Here is a 24629-nt window from a genome sequence, read left to right on the forward strand (position 1 = left end):
GATTGCTCAAAATATTACATTTAAAAAAAACATTAAATTTTCCACATCAAACAGATATTTTTAATAAAACTGACTTTGAAAAACGAGCTAAAATCCCTCAACTTAGGTCAAAATGAAAACGGAAAAGATAAAAAAAAGGAAATTTCAAACCATGATTTAAAATTAAAACAAAAATGGCAAATGCTCGCAAAGATTTCTTATAAATATATGTTCTCACTCTAAGTTTTGACGGAAAAAAACAATTATTTTCATGAAAATGCTTTTGAATAAAATTTCATTAAAAATTCAGAAGAATTGGAATTATTTTCAAATAAACACTAATAAATTAGAAGTGAATATATTTTTAAATTGTTCTTTGTTGATTGCACTTGTGTTTGTGCGGCAATTTTCAGGTTTAAGGAATTCAAATTATTTTCCCCAATCGAGAATTTTGTGACGGTTACATTAAATTTCAGATTTTTTTTAATTAAGGCTTTAAGTTACTTCAGTACATTAAATGGCTTCATAAAATAAATCCGATAAGGTTAGAAAATTGGAATTTCTTATGCTGAAATGCTTATACTGATGTTACCTTTCAAGATTTACAAAAAACAAAACCAAAAAATTCTAAAAAACAGCTTCTAAAACAATAGTTTGAAATTCCCTCCTTTCTCTCCGATAATTTTTACTTTTGGTGTCTAAACAAGCCTTTCCTAGCTAAGCTAGTGTCTTTAGTCTTTATTTACATTTCCTGCCATTCTATAGTAACGAAATGACCAACAAGTCAACACGAAAAGTATTACTTTTCATTACAGTTGAACTTTTAGCACTGAAATGGATACATTTTTTTTTATTCTTAACTTATTTTTATTAGGTCCTTTTAGGTGCTGTGAAAATGATACATGCAGTACCGTTATTTTTGGCAATAAAGTAGGCCAACAAAGATATTAGAAAAACAAGTATTCATTATTTGTAAGAATATACAATTCTTTTTTTGTTCTGAATTCAGAATAAGAGCTTTTTAAAGAAATATTTAAAATTGAATGAATGGAAAATTCACAAAAAATCACAAACAAGAATATAATACATTAAAAGAATACATAAGATGCTTGAATTAGATCAAAAATATAATAAAACGATTCTAAAAATTTCTAATTTTTGATAGGCTTTAGGTCCCTTCCAATAAAGTATGAAAACAAATATTCATTGCTGCATATTTATTTTTAAATTCGTTAAAAACTTTTTAACTGTTCCTCTTACTACTTAAAAAAATCTATATCTTTAACGCTTCTAGAAACATCCAGAACAACACTCATAATCATCACCCGATCCACTTCTCAAAACCAGATTTGCGTCTTTTCAGATGTTTTGTTCCCACTTTTTTTTTATTATCCTTTTCGTTTGTCAATTTTTTGTTGTGCTTGTCCCGCTCGTCTATTTCTGAATGAGCCGGCCACTAAAACAACAACGGGCGAAAATTATATAAATACTTTCGCCCAACCAAATTTCCACTGATTTCGTGCGAAATTAACATCACATGCTACTACCTCCTCCGACCCGGGATCCGGGGGTGACGATCGGTGGGTGATGACTTTGTTATGGTTTCACCGGGTTTGTTTTATTTTGGGTTTTGGGGGATTTTTTTGTGCTGTTAACGCTGATTTTTTTTTTATTTTCTCAAAGTTGTTTACATTTTTTTGCTTTGTTCGTAACTTATGTGCGAAATACTCATTGTGGGGCACGGTGAAGGATTTCTCTAAAATCGGTTGGCAAAATGAGCACAAAGTGATAAATTGTATTTTTCAAAATTGGCACGTATTTGGTGGCGTTCTGGGAGAACGATTCGTAATTTGAAGAATAAGCTGAAGGAAAACGTGAAACTAAAAATATTTGCTGTCGATTTCGAAATGACTTTGAACAGATGTTTAAGTTGTTCCTTGAGCAACAAAGTAGCAATGTACAAATAAAAAAAGTAAACATTCAGTTCAATTGGCATTTGAGCTACACAATCTAAGTAGTATTACATAACAAAGCGCCAGTTCTTCTCAAACAACCTTGCCCTGAACGACTTACCAACCGTCCAAGGCTCGACATAATACCGAGCAAAGTTCAAGGCAACGACGATGGAGCCTCCTTCGCGTACAAGTCATAAAGTCCCCGCTCATTTTCGCCGAGGTCGCCCACAAAGCGGCCAGTCACCGATAATATCCATGAAAGCGACCGCAAAAAAACGCCTTTTCATCGCCAAGGATCAACAGGTGGCACGTGCCATTTTGTGTGATGAGAAGGAGCCACACCCACTTTGGCAAGCCAGACGACGTCGAAAGGACACTTGGGTGGCCTTATCTGCCAGCACCACCAAACACATGACTTGATAAATCGATTTCGGAGTTCTGGTTCGGGGTGGTTGGGTTGGCGTGTAACATAAAACCTTCAAAGGAAGTGCTGGAAAAGCTACAGAGTAATCGACCTTGGAATATGCTGGTGGTTGTCTTTTGATGGGGATGATGATGTTGCCTTGTCAAACAAAATTATGGAGAGCGTTTTTTGTGGGTATGCTTAACTTTGCAAAATATTTGATCGCGACAAACTAGGCCGTCAGAGCTTCAAATATTTTTTTTTGTGTAAGTTTTCCGATTCTTTCAAACATAACTATTCATGTTTGAATAGTTTTAAGACAAAAAGTCTGCATTAGAACATATTTCAAGAATTTTATATTATTTCGCAATAACTTATTCTTGTTTCTGTAATATGTGTGTGAGTTGTTTCATACGTTCCTAGTATTTTTTTGTTTGTTTTCATTCTATTATTTTGTTAGTGTTTCCCTTGATATTATTTTTTTTAATATGAACAGACTAATCCTAATAGACCTCATGAGCAATTCTTTACGAAATCGTCCGATTTCATGCAATTTTTATTTTCGTATTTTTGTTATTTGACTCAAACTTTTTGGGTGAATTTTCTATGACCAAAGAAGCCATTAAAAAAAACTTTTTTGGTGCATTTCCTATGACCAAAGAAGCCATTTTTTGTACAAGGCTCTTTTTGTTGGTTCTAATCAACTTTTTTCACAAGTAATCAATTTACCAAAATCCATTTTTTATGATTAGTTTCAGAGGACAAAATCCATAACTTTTGAGCCACAGAAAAGTATGGACAAAAATGTTGCCGTCGGATTATGAAAAAAATAAAATAAAATAAAATAAATAAATAAATAGTGTCCATGGTTGTCCATTTCTGAAAATATTTTTTTCGAAAAGTTCAGAAAATTGCCAATAAAATTGCTCATGAGACATTAAAGACTGGATCTCTGGTTGCTAATTCTAGGGGAACTATACCCTTTCTCAGCCTATTTCTATTATCGGCCTATCAGCACTTAGATCATGAATTACAGCTTGCATAAAGTGTTTTTGGCTGTTCCAAAGTAATAAATAGCTCTAATAAAAGTGAGCAAGCAACTCTCCATTGTTGATACATCTGAAAATGTTGATTTAATAGCGGAAAACGGCAAAAGTGATGAGAATTGGTGGAACGGCTTAGAGTGATTAAAATGGGTATATTTCCCCTAATACAGCAAATAAAAGAAAAAGAAACAAGAAAATTTAAGCATTTTAAATCTCATCCAAACAGCCTAGTAACAATATTTCACAAACTAATGGTCCTATTTTCGACGATGAAAAATGAAACTTTTGTGAAATTTTCTGATTTAAAAAATAAATAAATTTGTGACTAAGACTAACATTTAAAATATTCAATATTACGCCCTTTTGAAATGCTACAGTATAACCTTCAATAAGTGTACCCATTTTTTTAAATTTTTGTTTAGCCTACAACTTTAACAAGAACATAAAAAGATATGTTTTGCCTTCCTCATTTCAATGAAGAAAGGCTATAAAATCACTCGAAAAATGAACTTCTTTATTCGACCTCGTATACCCACTTTCACGTATACCTATCGACTCAGAATCAAATTCTGAACAAATGTCTGTGCGCGTGTATGTCTGTAAGTCCGTGATGAAAAAGTTGCCCGGATCTATCATGCGACCCATCGTTAGATAGGTACCGTAAACTGGGGTGACTTTGATAGCCCGGGGTGACTTTGATAGGTTTTTCAAATGCCCGTCAAATTAATATCTAAACATTTTTGAGAATTTTGAGTATGTAAGCATTAAGGGATAGCTTATTATCGAACAAATATGCAAAAATGTGACTGTTAAATTGGATGTATCAAAATTAGTGGCAGAATCAAATTTCTATCAATGTCACCCCGGGCTATCAAAGTCACCCCAGTTTACGGTAATCAAAAGACCTTTCCAACGAGCCCAAAAGATTGAAGATCTGACAACCCTATCAAAAGTTATAAGTACTTTAGTGTTTTTAATACACTTTTTTTGAGGCCGGATCTCAGATATTTTGATAAAAATAAGTGTTATTTATACACTTTTTTGAGGCTGTGTAGTGTATTCACTTTATGAATGCAAGGAAGGCACCAACCACCTAAAGGTGGATTAATTAAAAGTTTTTAAGAACCTATTGTAAAAAAAAAACTTTTTCGTATGAGTTTTTTTTTTTCAGAATTGTATGGAAAATTGTATTGAGGAATTTAAAGAAAAAATGAACTGTTGTGTGCGAACCAATCGTGATTACAATGCTAAGTCTCACGAGAAGAAGGTTCAGGGATTAAGGCGGTTTTATAAAAAATCTAAAAAGTAAATAAAAATGAATTCGAGGCCTTTAAAAAATTCCGAATTGAACAACAACTGGCATCAGGTAATATTTTTTCCTCCGCCAAGCTCTTTGTCATCCTGAAATTGGTCATACCTTTGGCTGATACCTCATATTAACCGGGACACAGATATGCTGTATCAGCATAATCCATGTCCGAAACAAAATATTCTTTTTCATAATTTCGCTGCCGGCCTGCGGGAATTGAATTGGAAAAGAAAACAAAAACAAACACAGGCAAACAAATTGTGATTGCGAAGATTGGGTCAATGCAAAAAAACATTATTCACCTTTTTTTTAGTTTTTGAGAATTTATATGATCTGGGAACCCTGGAGCAATATAAGTTCTCAGAAAGCTTTGAAAAAAATATCTTGGAAACCTTGCTGTAAACAAACCGACATTACGCAAAATGTTAACTTGGATTTTGAATTTGTATTATTTGATTTTTTTGAACATGGCAAACCAGACTTCAAACTTGATACTTAAGTTAACCCGGGCATGGTCTGTTATTTTTTATGATAACATTCAATGCGAGAAATTCAAACATTTATAATATTTACAGAATATTTACATTTTGAACATTGAAGGTTATAAAACAATTTCCTGAATTGATTCATTGTCAAAAAAATCTAATTTAACTGATTTAAATCTTTCCCGAGTATTTAATTGATAATAATAAATCAAATTTCTTTGTTGCTCCCCAAAAAAGTAACGATCAGCATACACAATACCTTCCACATCCAGATACCACGCTCAATTATCACCTTTCCTAGAATATTCCACAAAGCAGCACGCGCTCCAATCAATTGGAATCCCCTTATCAGTACGCTCGCGCGCCATTATTTTGATAACCTTGTTTTATTTGCCGGAAATACCCCCCCTTCGTCGTAACCATCACGTCATAGCCCGAGTCCGCTCCTCCAATTCAATTCAATCACATTACCAAGCCAAATTTTTCTCCCTCGTCTAATCAACTCAGAGCTGCTTTGAAGAAATATTCCACACCTCACTCCAACCTCTTATCTCTCCACGGCAGTTGCACTCGTTGCAGTCGAGTTATCAAAGACTGAGAAGCTCCCATTTCTGAAGTGTGTTGTGTACCACTTTGAAATGCATATCTTTCATTTCTTGATTGCGCCCTTCTTTTTCTCACCTTCAAACGTGGAATGCTTCCGGGGGAAAACAAATGTAGATTCCACCTTCTTCTACTTATTGCGTTTTTTTTTCTTTTTTGAACACTTGTTCTGAATACTTGAAGAACTTTGCACCTTTTTCCAGCGATTTCTGCTGCCAAACTGCGCTGCACAAACTTTCGCAAGATTTGCAGCCGACGACGACGCAACGCAACGGATTTGTTTATTTTCGTTTGCTCAAACTCGACTTGTTTTGCACACAATCTTCTTCCACTTCTTGCACTTCTTGGACGGCCAAGAACGCGGCGGCTCTCACTTTCACCCTGCTCAACGGCCGCCGCTCATGTTACGCTCTCCTTGAAGAATGCACTCGGCTGCTGCAGCCACGGCTTGTGATGCTGGCGTGGAAATTTGACCAGCCGCTGGCAACACTGGCCGGTAGCGGTGTCGCAGTCGTCGTACTTGACTTTGGGGGGACCTTGCCGTCCCGCACAGTCAGTCATGTAAACCGGACGTGAGAGGAGCGCTCAAACTGGCCACACTGCCAGGGTTCACAAAAGTGTTTTTTTGTAATCGCTGAAGAAACTTCCGCAAAATTGTTTAAATTCTTGATCGGTTTTCAAGACACTAAACAACCTGTAGACTTCAGCTTGCACTTGGTCCTCAACAGCATGTTCTTCACCAAGAACTTCAAAACCCTTGAACACTTCTAAAGCTGTTTCAAGCAATCAATCTGTCGAATATCACAACAATCACGCACTTGTAACACCTGTTGAATCAACACCCAACTCTTCACAACCCTCTTCCAACTAAATAATTTCACTTCCAAAACTGTTCAACGACTTCCGCGTCAAGCTGAACTCGCTGCGCCACCCGATTAAGCTAGACTGACACGTTGAAGCGATACTTCAACACTGAACCGGGGAGAACGCCCGACCAAGCTCGTGCTCAGCATTCTCGTTCGTTCGAGAAGTTTAGTAGCTGAGATGATCAGCGATTGCTCTCGGGGTTTTTGCTCTCATCCACTCGACGATGACAAGTTACTCAATTACCTTCTACCGAGGGTAAATAATGACCAACAGAACTGGTGTCACGCAAGGTTGCATTACAGCGATAGTTGTGGAGCAAACCGGATCTCATTGCCAGGTCCAGAGTAACTCTTCGTAGTACGTAGTAGTTACTCACTTTACTCACCCGCCAGCGGACGCCAAACTTTGGCGAGGGGGTGTTGGTGAGCAAGTTACGGAGAAAATGATACACTGTTGACTCTGAGTGGCTTTTTACTGGCCGTTGGACGGGTGGGTGGTTTGTAGTGGTGTGGTTGAGAGGTGCGATGGAACGAACGAACGACAAGAAGCTGTGGGGGACGGGATTGTAACGTGACGTAGGTCGAACTTCAGAAAGTAGTGGAGAGTGCCTTTTATGTTATAATTTCACTGTTTTTATTAATAATGTCTGTTAATTTCCGAAGCAACCTTCTTATCAAGTAATTTTTTATTAATTATCCTTCTTAATTTTGGTTGACAAATTTTTAATTTAAGTTGTTTAGAATTGAGGTGAAAAAATTAGGGTAATGGTTTGACCAAATCGAAGTTTTATGTATTTTTTTTTTTATATTATTTATTGAGAAGAGTATCTTATATTTAAACGATATTCTGGAGATATGTTTGCTATTAAAAACATTTTTTAGTCAGGCTTACTTACAAATGCATTTAGGACACTTTTATTATTTTCTTTCTTGTCATTTGTAGAGATTTTATTGCCAACTGCAGACTCTACGTTAATTTAAAATAAATAAGATTGATTCTGCTCATTTTCGCAATTTACTTTAATTTCAAAATACTTTATGAAGCAATGCTGACAAACAAAAATAAAATGTCTGTTGAATTCAATTAAGATTTATTTAAACTTTTTTTTTTCATTAAAGTTGGGCAGTTAGCGAAATATTTTCATAGTTCGATGATACTTAAACAAACATTGTTTTTCTTTAACAAAGTTTTTAGAAAATGTATATCAGTGACCATTTGTCTAATCATCGGAATAGCAAAAAATAATTACTTCAAATTTCATGGTAGATTTCAAATACCGTCATCAGGGGTGACATTGGGTCTGGAGGGTGAAATTGGGTCATACAAAAATGAAGAATTTTGTATGACCCAATTTCACCCCCCAGACCCAATGTCACCCCTGATGACGGTAACTAAAATTGAATGATTTTCATAATTAAATTGATTTTTTTTTATTCTTAACTTATTTTTATTAGGTCCGTTTAGGTGCTGTGACCAGGTTAGGACCGAGGGACGGTTTATAATAATTTAGAATACATTAAAAAAAACTCATTTTCCGCCGTATTTGCCGAGCATGTAGGGGAAGGTGGGGCAAGAGGAACAATCGCTCGTACGGCCGTAATTTTTACAATTTTTGGTATTTCCAGTATGAGGAATTTTTGCTAGCAATGCAATTGGCTGATTCTACTACCACATAACCGCCAAAACGACGTAAACGCCACGGGGCATGAGATTGAATGAAGTTTTTTTCAAAACCTTTGTTTTCTTATAATATTTGGATGGTACAAAATAAGGCTTAGGTTTCGTTTTAAGGCTCATTTTATCAAAATGCTATTTTTCCTAGATCAGTAGTGTCCCTACCAATGACTTGCACCTATTATAAAGTATGATTTAACGTTTAGTTATTTTTAGAGGTGGGCAAAACCGCTCTTTTTTAGGAGCCGCTCATTTTCGTTCGCTCATCAAAAAGAGCCGCTCTTTTGAACGGCTCTTTCGCTCTTTTTCAAAATTTGAATGAAAAGGTTTTTTTTTTAAGAATCGTGTGATTTTATAAGTTATTTCATATTGTACTTTTATAAATTATTGATAAAAAATTAAAACTGGCAACGAGAAGATGCCCTTGAAAACCATAAGTCATGCTGGTCTCTTTGTCAAGATTTCTACTCGAACCGTAGCATTTGAGTTATTGAATGGCATCCAATTTTAAATCTGAGATGCTGAAAAACTTGTTTTAATTTTAAAATTGCGTCTATTTCTGTAAGAATTGAACTAATGCTGATATTTTATTTGGAGAAAATATTCTGTAATTAAATAATGTTAATATTTTATTTGGAGAATATATTTTTTGAACTCTTAACTACATTCTGATTTAAACAATAAAGTCTATAAACGCTAAAGTTTGATCGGGCAAAAGGGTTTATTTTTTCCAAAAATCTCTAAACTATTCAGTAATTTTTTGGTAATATTTTACAAATTATGCAATTTGAAATGCTCAAATTTGTATTCCGGTAATACTTTAATGTACAATCAGTTGTACAATGAAAAGGTTTTTTTTCGTTTTGTTTAGAAAATCATTTTCTTTTGGGATTAATTTTTATAAGCATTGAAATATTTGAAATTGCATTTTCTATTCTCAACAATAAGTTTAATAATTTTTTTTGGTATTCAATAATTATATTTGTTACATAAATCATGCCATCTTGAAACGGTTCTTTTAAAAACCGATGTTTAAAAAAGAACCGCGGTTCTTTTTTTGCGAGCCACGGTTCATTCGCTCTTTTCAGTGAACCGGCTCTTTGAGCGGCTCGCTCTTTTTTTGCCCACCTCTAGTTATTTTTGTTGAGAGCATTTAAAAAATCTTGTTCAGGTGGGGCAAGTGTACCATATGGATTTTTAGTATGGAAAAAAATACGAATTGCTGCAAAAACATATTTTATTGGAAAAAAATACATAAAAGTACTTAAAAATTGATAAACAATTGTTAAAAAAAATTGTCCATGCAAAATATAATGATATTATGAAAATTTCCTTTTTTTCATCAAAGTTATATTTTTGTTCCAAAAACGATCAAATTTTTAGTAAAATATTATTATTTAATCTAAAAATGAAAGAAACGTTTCAAATACATTCTAATCTGATGTATCTAAGTGATAACAGTTCAATTGTAAGCAAATTAACATGTTGTTTCATGCATTGTTCCTCTTGCCCCAACGGGTTGTTCGTCTTGCCCCACTAGTTGAGAAGAACGTACGGAAAATCAAAATTTTTAAAATCAATTTTTTACATTACAAACAAGATTTTTCAAAAACTTGCTCATCAAAGTCTTAGTCAAGACCTGGAATAAGGTGATTATAAAAAAATCCGACAGATTTTTTAACGTTTTTGATGGGTTATAACGAGCATTTCCTTAGCTTGTTACACTTGCCCCACTTTCCCCAAACTGACGAGTCTCAACTGGTCCACGCGGGTCTTGCAGGTCTGGAATCTGGCGCTGTACTCGTTAAAAATGTGCCACAGCTCAGTCAAACCTCCTCTCCTTCCGCCTATTTTCAAAATTAAATTGATTGTTAAAAGCGTTTTTACAATTGGATTGTTTACTGTGTATTTTGAGATGTTCTTTTCCATTGTTCGTAATTGTAATTGTAACATTGAATTCTATTGAGGTTTTGACTGTATTTCAAATATAGGTTAGGCGGCGCCCTTAATGAGGTTACTTGCCTAACATCGTATGCCTTTTTACCGGGTTGAAGAATGAAATCGATTTTTTGTCATGTTTTCCTGCATCAATTAATTAATGAAACTGGTTGCAGAAAGTGGGAGGAACTTTTTTACTTTAATGTTATGAATATCAAATTTCGAGCGTGCAAAAAAATAATCTCTTCATTTTTCTATAAATTTTGCTTTCTTGTATATATTATTGAATTACTTGCAGTTTTTTTGTAAATGATTTTTTCTGCTTCCGTTAAATCTCACCAAGTATAACAAATTAATCTATTCCAATGATTACTGATAATGCTGTAGCTGCAAGGATCTCCATAACTCTACACTAGTTTATAAGGTAAAACAAAATGTATTATGCTTAGTACAAGAAATAAACATGAATTGAATTGAATTATTGAATTATAAATAAAACAGATGAAATTATGTAAATTCAACAACTTTTAGCGAATTAGCAATAGACTTGTTTTTTTTTTTTTGACAAAAAATAAAAATATAAAAATTGAATTAATAAGCTAAAGTGTTTTGAAAAAAATTAAAATTGAATTTTGAAAAATTGAAGCACTGATCATTTTTTGTTGACACAAAATCTGTCACCATTCCCTGATAGATATAATTTTTTTTCTGTGCATAGGTCTATTGTTTTTTTTTTTTTCTAAAAAATAATTTTCCCTAAAAGAGCACTCAGCTAGCAAATTCTTAACTTAGAAAAATTACGCTATGAAAGGTTCTCCAAAACTCAGAATTGAAAATGTAACTTCCTGTAGCAGAACATTCAAAATCTAATAAAAATACTTATTGAAAATATTTAGTTTAGAAATTTTAAAATTGCAACACTTTTCCCATCGTTGCCGTGAGTTCTTCTTAAGCACGTCTTGCAGCTGATTACCGCCATCATTTGACTTCGCTCTTTTGTCAACCTCGTCGCAAAAGCTTGTGCGTGTTCGCGATGAAGCCGTGTACCAGCCGCAGCAGTAATCAGTCGGTGTGGTCTGGTTCTGTTTGCTTGCTTAAACAGTCGTCTTTCAACAGATTGACAGCTGATGACTCAAAATGTACACGAACGCGCGCGTGATAAAACGCTCTCCTTAAGGTTGTGTCGGCGTTATCAACGATTTTGTCGTACTGCGCCAATTTTGCCGGGGCTAATTACACGGGGTTGGCAACACCGATTGGCGCCCCAAATGTCGCGTAAACAAAGCGACATTAAACTAAACACCGTTCTTCGACTTGAGTTTCCGCAGCGGTTCGCGGTTTTTGAGAAACCCGAGACCCGGTTGCCGATTTCTGCCTGCGCAGAACTAATGCACGAGGCGCGTGGCAACTCCGTAGTCTAAACACATCTGAGGGACCGAGCGAAGTTCGTTGTTGAGGAGCGCAATTCTCTGGAAGGTCAAAACTTCCTTCGACAAGCTCGTACCGAAGACAGTACAAACAAGCCAAAAACGTTAATCCAAGAGTTTCGTCAAGATTCTCGTATAGCTATTTTTTGTGAGCGTATTAGTTCGAAATCCCAGAGAACTCCTCCCGGACTTGCACATGTGACATAATCTCAATCAATGGCAGCTGCAGCACCGCTTTTGAGGGAACACCACCGTTATCGCGCTGGGCTCAACTAATCGCGCAACTCAATGCCACACATCCCAAAGGCAGGTTATCGCTGGTTTGCTGGTCGGTCGCGATTTGTCCTCGCTTGTTACCAATGGGCAGAGCGAGACTTGAATCAGCGCAATTTGAGCCAAATGCAAATCGAATCGAACCCTCCTTTGGTAGAGTAGAGACTTCATTGATACCGGCGTGTCACGAGAACCGTTTGTTTATCCCATAAATTTACAAAACAAACTTTTACTGGACGTGGACGGCAATGGGAGGTTAAAGAACCTGCCACGGACGACGTAGATAAGTTCGTTGGCGGCGCACTTCGTTCGTTTATAAATAAATCGTTTGATGAGAGCGACAGCTGCCACGCTTCTCTAAATATATACGGCTTGATTATTTTGGATGCACCCTTGACTGCCCAAAATAGAACCGATTGATTATTTCTAAAACAAAATAGCTAAAACCAAAAGTGTTGTAAATGAGTGATAGAAACAAACTATCATTTGATGACTCCTGCACCAAAAGATCTGAAGGTATAGTGTGAGTTAACTTGTGAGTTCTCTTCTTTTTTCTCGTGATTGCCAGCAAGAGCATTCTCTTTCTATCACTCCTTTCCTCATTCACGAACACTCGCCGAAGATTATTTTGTTTTCTCAGAAAACAGCAATTAAAATACGCGAGAGAGGGATAACGAACTGACCACGAGAAATTGACTTGTTTTAATTTTTAAATAATTATTCAACCAGAAAGACCGTTGCATAGCTCGTCGAGGGTTACCCGGCACATGCCCAGAGCCACCTCCGCGTGCCATCGATAGCACGTCGTATCAACACCATTAACATCACTACGAATACCCAGAACCCATCGATCAGACGCTGTTGATCCGTCCAACCCGATTTTCGCTGACTCGTGCGGCCAGCCACTCGTGGCACTCGCCACCGAGATTCGCTCGAATGACCAGCCAGTCCACGTGACGCGTTGGCATTGAACTTGGGAGGAGAACCTTCCACCACGCTACGGTAAAAGGTTAAAACGCAATCTGTAGTCTTCCTGGCGCACAATGGTATTGCACTTTACAGGGTTTCCACCACCAACTGTTACGGGATGGCGCCAAACGAAGTGTGCGAATTGACGCACCTCTTTGTTGTGAAACTTTGACAATGTAAACTGGGATCAAGACGGTAACTAATAAGGTTGAAACCGACTTGTTTTCTTTTAATGTTTGCTTTGTTGATGGTCCAAAGATTCTATAGAACTTCTTAGCGAGGCATATAAATTCTTCTATCAAAATTCCAGATGTTTTTAAAAACAATTTCCAACCTTTCCCTATACAATCTTGGCAAACACCGAACTTCTGTAACCGCTTCAATACGGTTTCAATGCCAATTATCGGCGCCAACTTGCGTGGCTGATGGTCAAGGTTCTCTCACACCAAGCGAACTGTATCGGCAGTTGACGTAACAAACGGTACATTCGTCCGCAAAATTAAACCGCAAACAAAGTGTGCAAACATTCCAGTTTGACAGCTTGCTCAGAGCAGACGTGTTTCCTTTGAGCGCGTTTTTGGCGGTGTTTTTTTTTTAACTTTCGCCGACGGCCATGGCGGCGGCCGCGACGGCGGAGAGTGAGTGGACGGAGCATAGGGCTGAGGATGGAAGGCCGTTCTACTGGAACGCGGCCATGAAGAAAAGTGTGTGGGAGAAACCGGACGGGTTCCAACCCAAAACGCAGGCGGCGACGGGCATGGAAGTGGAAGACTCCGAAGGAGGAGGAGAGGACGGGGGCGAATTTCGTCCCGTGATCAAGGTTCGGCGCAGGAAGGCTAAGGAGGAGATCAACGACGGCAATGGCCAGGAAGTGGAGAAGCTGCTCAGCAACAACAAGTTCAGCCCGCTAGCGGAGAAGAGCAACAACAACAACAATGCGAACCCAGCAGCAGAAAAAACCACCCCCGAGGTACCAGCACCCGGCAAGTCGGCAGGGGAGAAGAAGCAGCCGCCGCTGGTGGTGAAAGAAACGAGTTTCGCCCGCCTTGCGAAGGTGATGTCGACATGTGATGTCCAGCCGGAACACAAACTGACGCGGTACGGCACCAAAATTACGTGCTTCTCGAGCGACGACTTCGACACGGTGCAAGCTCACCTGAAGAAGAACAAGGTGCAGTTCTATACGCACGGAAAGCGCAGTGCGAGACCGCACCGGGTAGTAATGCGAGGTCTCCCGAACGCGGAACCGGATTACGTCAAGGAGCTGCTCAAGACGGAACATCAGCTGGACGTCTTGGCAGTACACGCCATCAGGCGGAAGCAGCAGCTTCCCGCCATCGATGAGACGCCTTTCATCGTGCTCTTCCCCAAGGGGCACACCAGTTTGAAGGAGTTGAGTAGCAAGGTAAAGAAAGTGGGATCAGTCGTCGTCCGGTGGGTGGCCTACCGGAACAAAGAACCGCACGTGACCCAGTGCAAGAACTGCTTGCAGTTCGGTCACGGAACCAGTAACTGCCATCTCAAGCCAAGGTGCAGCAGCTGTGGGGGTGCCCACAGCACGGAAAAGTGCAAAGCAGAAGAAACGCAAGCCAAGAAGTGTGTCAACTGCTCTGGATCCCACGAGGGTCTGGACCGCAGCTGTCCCAAACGTGCGCAGTTCATCCAGTCGAGGCAGCAGGCGTCCAAGCCGAAGCCGCCAGCATGGAAGAAGGACAAGCAGACTCCGGCTGTAGCCGCGTTCAACGCGGCGGATTTTCCTCCGCTACCTGGAGCGGTGCCGTCCGTCGGGACGGAAGAAAAACATCCTCGTCCCGCAGGAAGAAGTCCAGATAATACTGGCGCCGGCACCGGTGCAACCCCGAAGGCGGATCAAGGCGAACCGAAGCTGTACAGCGAGTCGGAGCTGTGGTCCATTTACAGAGAATACAGAGGTCGCTTGAGGCAGTGCAAGACACCCGAGGAACAGATTGACGTGATCGCACACTTGCTGACACATGGCACGAGAAAATGATAATCTAGATCAGTTCCGGTTTTTATTTTTATTTTTCTTTTATTATTTTTTGTACTTTTGATCCTCGGTCCTAACCTGGTCACAGCACCTAAAAGGACCTAATAAAAATAAGTTATGAACAAAAAAAAAAAAACAAAGTGTGCAAAGTTCTGGAAACCCCATGCGTACCGAGGAGATAAGAGACCCCTGCAATGACTCATCCCTCTCCAGGGTGATAATCGTCCACACAGAGTAAGTCGTTAATGAGAGCTAAAAACATTGTTTGTTTGCAGCGAAATAACAGCGAGACGTCAGAGAGTTTTGCTCCAGGGTGTGTAGTGTGCACATGGCACGATGCGGGATTACCGGTGGTGGAGTGGTCAGAACACGTGAACGCAATAACATCAACAGTAAGTGCACGCCAGGAGTGCACTATGGAGTAGTGTGCTAACGCGCGAGTCACATTACGGCACATGAGAGAATGCTGATGGAAATTGATGATCAACAAATTGAAATCACTTGGCATTCAAAATTCATAAAAGGAAATAAATAATATGACTGAAATTGTCAAACCTAAAAATGTACATGTGACTATGAAAAATCTTTATCCTGAGCGAATTTTCTGGTCGATTTGGTGTCTTCAGCAGGGTTGTGAGTTATAATTAGGAAAAAAAACGGGCACAACAAAACACAGATTTATAGGTATAATCAGTTTAAATTTGAATTCTCAGATTTTTTTTAAACACTCGATTTATTGAAATATGTTTTATGTAACTAAAAAGACATCTTTAACGCAAGTGTAAAGGTTGTTGAAAAATTTTGCATATGCTTTTTTTTGATTTTTGGAAAAATTTAACAAAGCTACAAATCACTGTAAAAATCCAGAAAAATTAAAGGGGTCATACCGTAAACCGGGGTGACTTTCAATTTGTTTTTGGAATATTTTCCAACAGGTAAGGTTTTTCTCAAGATCATTATTTTTAAAACATGTACTGGGATAGGCCAAACAAAGTCCATGCTCTATTTTGGAAAAAAAGTTTTTTCAAAAGTATTTAGAAAAATAGTTACGCTAAAAATTCTTAGTTTAAATTCCGGGGTGACTTTGATAGTCAAAGTTTTTCTTGTTAAAATCATACTTAAGATGTTCAAACTTTATTTGTACGTTGAATGTTCCATCACTAAAGTAGCTGATAAATTTTCAAGAAAAAAAATTAAAGTTTATATTAAGTTAACTAAGTTTATAAGCTTTTAAACAAAATACATTTAAATTTAAGGTAAAATTGTTAAAAAGTCAGAATTTTGCCTGAAATTTGTTAAAACTAGTTTTGTTTATAAAATTATCGATTTATATTGTATTTTATACTGAATTCGAAGCACGAATCACAAGTTTTCTCATTTTACATGAAATTTGTTCAACTTAAATTGCCTATAAATTTTGAGATTTTTTTAAATTATGTTTCAAAAACACATAATATTTATTATTTACAAACTTATTTAACCTTTTCCTAGTGAAAAATTGTCCAAAGAATTCGAAAATGCATTTCGTTTTCCGATTCAAAATAATGTTCATTGAGAAAATCATGACACTTTGAGAAGTTTAAAATAATGACTTTCATCAACATTTTCTTAACTATAGTTAACTAACTTTTTAAACTTTTCAAAATTTTATGAAAAGTTCTTCTTGAGGTACTTTGAACTCTTCTCTACCACGGTCAGTATGATTCTAAACCATTCCGTACGTATTTCAATTCTACTCTTCATTTTGCGGAAAAATCTCAAACCTATCAAAGTCACCCCGTCTATCAAAGTCACCTCGTTTTACGGTACCCATGTAACAAAAAGTCTGTTTCAGAAGTTCTACGAAAACTTTTCAAGATAGGTAGCTACAGTATAGTAATTTGAACCGCGGCAGGATAAAACTCCCTTGAAGTACTCTTTCAATTTCTTGAAGAAGGTTTGAAGGGGATTGTATCCTGCCGCGGTCCAAATTGCTATGCTGTAGCTATCGTGAAGAGCTCTTGTAGAACGCCTGAAATTTGTTGTTATTTGGGTACCGCCCCACCGTCACTGGACATTGAAAAATAGAACTCGGCTTCGTGAACAGGGATTTTTTTTTAATTTTAAATACCGTTAAAAAAAAACCTGCAAACAAATATTTTTTAAATGTTGAGAAAATTTCTACAATTTTTCTTTCATTACTTTGTCGATTGGACAGCTGCTATAAATTTAGAGATTTTTTTAAATTGTGCTGCTAGTTGAAAACAACCTCTAATGTTTAAATTTTGTTTAAAAAAAATGTTTTCTTTTACTTGGATAGAAATCCTCTTGAATTTGAAGCTTATATTTAGAAATAAATTGGTCCTTCAACGTAAACAAATAAAAAATTTAACCATTATTTTCCGAGTTATCCCGAGTTGAAAAACTAGGGATTAAATACTCATTTTTTCAAAAAACTTTAAGAAGCAGAAAATTGTTTGTGTCATTAAATAGTTTTAAATTGCAAAAAAAAAGAAATGCCTTAGAATGCCTGAAACTAAAAAAAAGTGCACCTTAAAAACATTTATAGTCATTTGCGATTGAAAATTTGATTTTGCATCGAATTATTTTTGAAATTTTATGCGGAAATTTTAAAAATGTTTTCCAAAAATATATAATTATTTTTAAATAATATTTGAGGTATCACATTTGCACCATACTTTACTCTAGCGAAAATATGCTTTGTACTACAGTCCAGACTCGATTATCCGAAAGCCTCGGAAAAATTTCACTTCGGATAATTGAAACAGGATTTTTTTGTTGTTGTCTTATTTTTAATGGTATGTACCAATGTAAGTATGAACCATAAACTACACTAAAGCGATTTAGAATTTTTAAATCCAAGATGGCGACCAATATGGCGGAGACGAAATGTTGAAAAATCGCAATTTAAAACAAGAAAAAGAAAAAAAACGTTTTATTGTTCGTGATTTGATTATCCGAAGTCTCGTACTGGGATCATTCACCACAAACCACGTGGTCAATTTTTTGGACATCAAAAAAGTTTTTATACAAAAATATCTTTTTTTTTTTATTGCCAATTACTTTTCAGGATTCAGTTCTTAAGCTTTGGTATGATCTACAAAGTTGTAGAGCATTGAATTTCAATGAGAATCTCACTTTTGGAAATATTTGGATGGAAGTTTGGTTTTTCATTTTTTTTTTCTTTTTTTATAATAAAAAACTTTACCGTCGAGTATCAATGGACAAATGTTGACCAAATTTGCTTATATTTGGCCCAGAGTCCTTAAATAGCTCGAGGAACAATATTCAGCTTGTGAAGCAAAGTTTCGCTTCGCTAGGAGACGGTGATTTTAGCGGATTGCAGACTGGATTTTCGCCATGTGATGTGATGATTGTCTAAGCCCAAGTTGCCTAGGAATCGATAATTGGGAATAGAACCAATTCCACCTGAACCAGATTCTCACCACCATGGCAGCCGTCCATTGCCGGCCGCTCTCATCTCCACCGCGCACCAGGGTCAAGGATAGGGGATTTGGAAGACGGGAATTGTTGATGCTTCACTTTTTCAGAGTATTAAGGGAAAATCTCCACGGTATCCTCAAGTAAGTTTCGCTTGGAGTTGGACGGTTTTTGGGAAGGTGAATGGTCTGAGGAGCCACCCTAGGCGAGTGGTAACGACCGTTTGCATTGTTGTTCGAATTCTTCGTGTGTTCTCATTTCTAATGGGAAAGCTTTCAATTCTTCTCATCTCTTATTGGATGAATTCTATCAGTCGCCCAGGCTATTTATAGCGAGGTATTTTTAGATTCAATTTCAACTGTGCTTGCAAATCTTGCATGCAATCTTGTTTGAGTTCTGATGTTCAGCTTGCATTCAATTTGATTTTTTGTCCGATTCTTGGATTCAACTATACCAGTCTAATTCCTCCTCAAGCTACTAATGCTCCACGGTTAAGTGGAAAGCATTTTGTTTGCCAATCCTAAGGACAGGGGATCGAACCCCGCCGTGAGCTTCATGTTTTTTCATTAATTCCAAAATTCAATGAGTCCAGAACTTTCTCGTTGGGAGCAGATGGGTATCGAACCCAGAACCATTCGCTTATAAAGCGAACATCGTAACCATTCAGCCACGACCGCTCCTTCAGCTTGTGAAGCAAAGTTTTGAAAAAAAGTCTCATATTCTGGCTGAAGACTTGTATTGCAATCTCATGAAACAAAATAGTCTCTTTTATACGCTGAATGCATGAAGAAAGTTTCATCAAAATTAAAAATTAAATATCGCAAAAAAAAAACTATCAAAATTCAACTACTCAATAATTTAAGTTTAAAATAATACACAGATAGTTTTCGGTGAAGGTGCGGCTGGCTCTGGTAGAAAAATGACAGTTGAGCCAGTCCGTTTTGCGATGCCTGTCCGACGGATCGCATGTTTTCTCGCGTCGTTCGTCGTCGGTGAGTTTGTCGGGTGAGTGCGCGCGTGTGTGTGTGTGAGGGTGCGGCTGGCTCTGGTTGAAAAAATGACGGTTGAGCCAGTCCGTTTTGCGATGCCTGTCCGACGGATCGCATGTTTTTTCGCGTCGTTCGTCGTCGGTGAGTTTGTCGGGTGAGTGAGCGCGCGTGTGTGTGTGAAGGTGCGGCTGGCTCTGGTTGAAAAAATGACAGTTGAGCCAGTCCGTTTTGCAATGCCTGTCCGTCGGATCGCATGTTTTCTCGCGTCGTTCGTCGTCGGTGAGTTTGTCGGGTGAGTGAGCGCGCGTGTGTGTGTGAAGGTGCGGCTGGCTCTGGTTGAAAAAATGACAGTTGAGCCAGTCCGTTTTGCAATGCCTGTCCGTCGGATCGCATGTTTTCTCGCGTCGTTCGTCGTCGGTGAGTTTGTCGGGTGAGTGCGCGCGCTTGTGTGTGTGAAGGTGCGGCTGGCTCTGGTTGAAAAAATGACGGTTGAGCCAGTCCGTTTTGCGATGCCTGTCCGACGGATCGCATGTTTTTTCGCGTCGTTCGTCGTCGGTGAGTTTGTCGGGTGAGTGCGCGCGTGTGTGTGTGTGAATATGCGGCTTGCTCTGGTTGTCACGATGACAGTTGAGGCAGTCCGTTTTGTGGTTACCTGTATGTTTGTCTATTCCTTTCTATTGACGTGGCTTTTTTTTCTTCTTAGTTAGATTGTAAAGTTCAAATATCGCGATCGTCTTTCTCGTTAGTCAGTCGAGTTTCTTTGTTCTATGATTTGCGATTGTTTCATGGGAAGATTCGTTCTTAATTGCGTTAGCATAATATAAATTATATTTGACCTTTCGTTTCCCGCGAAATCACATTTTAGCATTATAGCTCGTAAAGCACGGTGACAAATATTGTTTCAACGCGATTGTTCAAGTCCTTCAGATAACTCATAACTCATCAGTAATTAATTGGTCGCTCATCTTATAAAAACTTAAAAGTATAAATAGTCTCAGGTCAACTCTACGTAAATGTGTTACGCTGAGTATAATATTTCACCTTTTAATCACACACAATTTTGATTCTATCTTTCCACAGCCGGCTGTCTAAGATAAAATCATTTGTGCTAAACTCAACACCAAATAACCGGGAATGGTCTCATCCGCATCATCCGATTGTTTGCCTTGAGAATACATAATACATCGCCCTATCACTCAACGAAATTCATTGATTATTGGGCCACATCATCATCCTCAATGATGAATCCTGGCCATTACCCTTTCCCACTAACAAAATCCCAAGTAGAAGTAGTTTTCCGGCACACGCGGGGGTGTGGATATCGTATAGAACCCACCCTTGGTAGCAGCCTGTGCTAACTAACATTCCCGTCCCGTTCCCTCGAGATCTACAAACTGACATGGCGGGCGCCGTTGGTGGCCAATGACTGTTTCCTATTAGCAACGGCTCTAGTTTTGATGACCGTGATGTTTTATCTTTTCAGCGCATTCATGAATGCTGTTGATAAGGGAAACATTATTTGATCGTTGAAGCGTATGACCGGTTGTGTTGATAGGATATTACGGTCCTGTTCAGCAACGGAGAAGGACAACCATGGGTGGTCTCTCATGCTCATGCTCATGCTCAAAATAATACACAGATAGTTTTCAAACTTCAAACTGCATCATTTCCGTGCTCCCAGCCTACACCGCAATTCCCACTAATGTTTTGTTTATTATGTTTATTAGCGTTACGCCGTAATTAGCACGGAGCAGAAGCTCGGCGATAACCACCCAAGCGCAAAAAGGAGCAACAGAAAGTCACCCTGCGTCTGTTGTGTGTTTTGTAATTTGGCGCGATGCGCAAAAAGCGCGATGTCACATGAGGAAAATCGACAGACACTGATGAGTTCATACCTCCTGCCCTCTTCTCACACCGGTAAATCGGAAAGAAGGGGGGGGGGTCTTGATGATTGGCGTTTCTTTCGCTTTTGACCCGTCTAAAAACAAACCCCCCGCCACGTGAGTCCCCGCCCCGCCCAAGTCTAATCAAGTGGTTTGCCGAAAATAAGCAGCAGCAGTGAAAGTGAATGCATACCGGGTTCGGATATAACTCGATGATGTTCCGAGGAGTGAAATGTAGTAAAACGTGATCAAAATTGGTAAAAAAAACGAAAACAATCAAAATGTTTTATGAATTGTGCACAAAAGTAAATGAAATCATCGCAATGATTTCTTTCCGTGCCTCTGTCAACTGCGATGCGTCCAGAATAAAGATGTATTGGTGACCTCGTGATGCTCGGGACGCTCCAAGGCGCTGTCTCGTGTCAAACCGTAGACCAAAGACGACGATGGCGCAGGACGAAATGCCATGATTGGTTTTCGACAGAGAGACAGAGAAAGTGACCTTTGAGAGCGCCGCGGATGCTGCCGGTCGTGTCACGGAGAGGAAACTACGTTTCAGTACCAGATTTTTACGTGTGTATGTACGTCTCGTGTGATGTGTTGTGGTGTTACCACGGAGATTGATTTGGATGATGAGCGTGTGCAGACAGGCAGTCCATCATCCATTTTGGTATTTAGAAGCTGTCGAGTGAGTGGTAGGTTGATTATCTGGTTAAATGATGTATTGAAGCGACTGCATTGGAGTTTTGAGCATCCACAACATTTCAGTACACGTCGTCGAAAATTAGGCGATTTCAAAAAAATACTTCGAATAATTGCTATTACTAATTTCAATTCAAAATGAACTGATTATCTGATCTAAAATTTATCATTACTTGAATATTTATTTCTTGATCGCACAGGACATTTACCCATAAAAATAGTTTTTTATTTGCGACGCAATTCTTCTTGGGGAAAAAAAGGCAATCGAATTGTGTTGATCAGCTTGTTTTGAACTGATTTTATTTTTGCATTTTGCACTTCATGAGCCAAAAAATCGTTGCTTCATTACAACACCAAACATTCCATCACGAACTACATTCATTCCCAAGTTCACACCAAAAAACAACAACAAAACAAAAATCATTAAACGATTCAGTGAATGGATTTGCTTGCCTTCTGAGCAGCTTCACGTTAAACCGTTTGTGCGAAAACCGATGATGATGTTGTTATTGTTTTGCTAAATCAGCCGCGGTTTCGACGGTGGCAACCGTCCAAAGGGGAAATTCCTCCCAAATTGCCTAATATCACCGGGAAACCACCGTCGACGGTCTGAGGAGGAGGGCAGAATGATGGTTGTCACCGTGGTCTGCGCCGCACTAAACGAACTAATTAACTTGGCTGAGCGGTCTGTGCTCGTGTAGAACTCGGGAAACTATCTCTAATTATCCTTACAGTAGAAAGGATTACCGGTGTGGGGTTTGAGTACGAGTCTGAGATGTAGCAGCATGCGAAATTGGCCGTGTCACGTATTCGCATGTAAATGAGCTGCGATCTAATGTCATTACCTGTCAGGATGTTCCGGAGATCAAATTTAAGCTGAAGATGTGTCGATTAAATAATAATACAACAAGTAAAAAGTTCAATAATATATTTTAAAATTCCGTTCCGAGAACACTTTAACTCTCTTTTTCTGTCATTCTAAAGTGAAGAAATTGCCACTTTAACATCAACAAAAATAAAATTGCTTTAAATTAAATTAAAGCACTCGTTTCACAAAGTAAAACTTTTCGACAATGTTTTGAAAAAAATGATTAAAAAATGTTTCACAAACACCCAAACACGTCTGAAAAGTATTTCAAATATCTTTCTAGTGATTTACGAGAAAGTATAGCGGCCCAAAAATTTTAATAACCTATTGACTGCTTGTTTTCTTGAGAAGTTCTTGAAAAAAAACATGACCATTTAACATTTTTATCTTTTGACAGGGTATTCATTTTTGTTACCTTCATCCAAACAGTCGAAGAATGGGCTCCCTCAGAAAGATTTTGATTTTTTTTTTTGGTCAAAAATTACAGCGACATTAAATGTTTCAACGCATTTGATTTGATAGAGCCTAGTTATGATTTCAACATTCGAAACAAAAAAAGTGTTTGAAAATGCATTTTACATCTGTCCAGTTTTTTTGCAATTCATCAATCAATTTCTAAAATATCTGAATGTATGGCAAAAGGTCGCAAGACAAAAGGACTTTTTGATGAAGAACTGCTCATGAAAGGAAAAACTCACAAAAAATATATAATAATCAAGAATAACTTCATTTAAAGAGTGGAAAATCTCTTAAAATATTTTTAGAAAGCAAACTTTTTCTACTTTAAAGAACTGCTCATGTATTTAAAAATGGAACAGATCAAAATATTAATTTATATTATTTTTTTAAGGAATGGAAAAACTCTAAAAAAATATTTTGAAACTATTTTTATCTATATTTAAAAGAACTGCTCATTATTCAAAGAATGGATAAAATAACCGAAAAAAAACAGAAATGTTTGAATGAAAATAAATTTTACACCCAAAGTTAGAGAACGAGGGGATAGTCCTCACGAAAAGAAACGTGAGGAAAGTGCTATTTTGCGAGAGTATAGTCCTCTCGCGTGTTCATTCGTTTATTTGAACAGTTCATCCTATTGAGTGTCTTATATGGACAAATGACCGCCACTTAGTCAACGAACCATGGTGGCCCATACGGCAAAGGCACGGTTCAATATGCCGAAAGTGTTGGGTTCGAGTCTCGGTACCGGTACTTTTTTTTTGATAGATGAACTTTTTTTTGAAGATGAACCCATGAGTAAAGTACTCTCGGTAATTTCGGGATTTATCCTCTCCGTCCGCACACAGTACCATTTTACTACCGAATCGTGCTCTTTATCCTCTCGTATGCCGATGCCCAGTTCTGGGTGTACAAAAATCTTCCATTCTGACTATTTCTGCAAATGTTCAAAAAATGAAATCAATGTTAAAAATATTATTATTATTATTATTTGTTTCAATTTTTCTCATTCGACAATTAGACTATTTGTCTATTCGACCTTTTGTCCATTCGACCTTATGACCTTCAAGCTTTTGTAGCACATCCTTTGAGTTTATTAGGCTTCTACTTTCAGTAAAAAATCGAATCAACTCTGAAGGAGAGGCGACATATATATTTTTTTAATTATTTGCAGCGGCCTAATTAAAAATATGATTTAAGGCTAAAGACGTTTGACTTCAGGCCATTGTTTTGGAAGCTATAGGTTTTCAATTTGAAATTATGTTTATTTCAATTCAATTAAAAATCAAATAAAAATTTTAAGGATATTTTTCCAAATTTGTTATTATAGTCCTACTCTAAAAAAAATCGT

General features: G+C 37.7%; 2 protein-coding genes across 4 annotated transcripts in view; one reads left to right on the forward strand and one right to left on the reverse strand.

The window, feature by feature from the left end:
* Positions 1-24629, forward strand: part of LOC128092736 (uncharacterized) — a 238866-nt gene that overhangs the window by 183051 nt on the left and 31186 nt on the right. The window lies entirely within an intron of this gene.
* Positions 1-24629, reverse strand: part of LOC120416771 (PRL-1 phosphatase) — a 92047-nt gene that overhangs the window by 23717 nt on the left and 43701 nt on the right. The window contains exon 1 of one of the 3 annotated variants that reach the window (XM_039578630.2): positions 5859-6642. The exons of the other annotated variants lie outside the window; for them this stretch is intronic. The gene's annotated coding sequence lies outside the window, so the exon portion shown is untranslated. Of the gene's footprint in view, positions 1-5858; positions 6643-24629 lie in introns of those variants that run through there. 3 annotated transcript variants of the gene reach the window in all.

Source organism: Culex pipiens, chromosome 2, assembly GCF_016801865.2.
Source record: "Culex pipiens pallens isolate TS chromosome 2, TS_CPP_V2, whole genome shotgun sequence".
In the NCBI taxonomy this organism is placed as follows: Eukaryota; Metazoa; Arthropoda; class Insecta; order Diptera; family Culicidae; genus Culex; species Culex pipiens.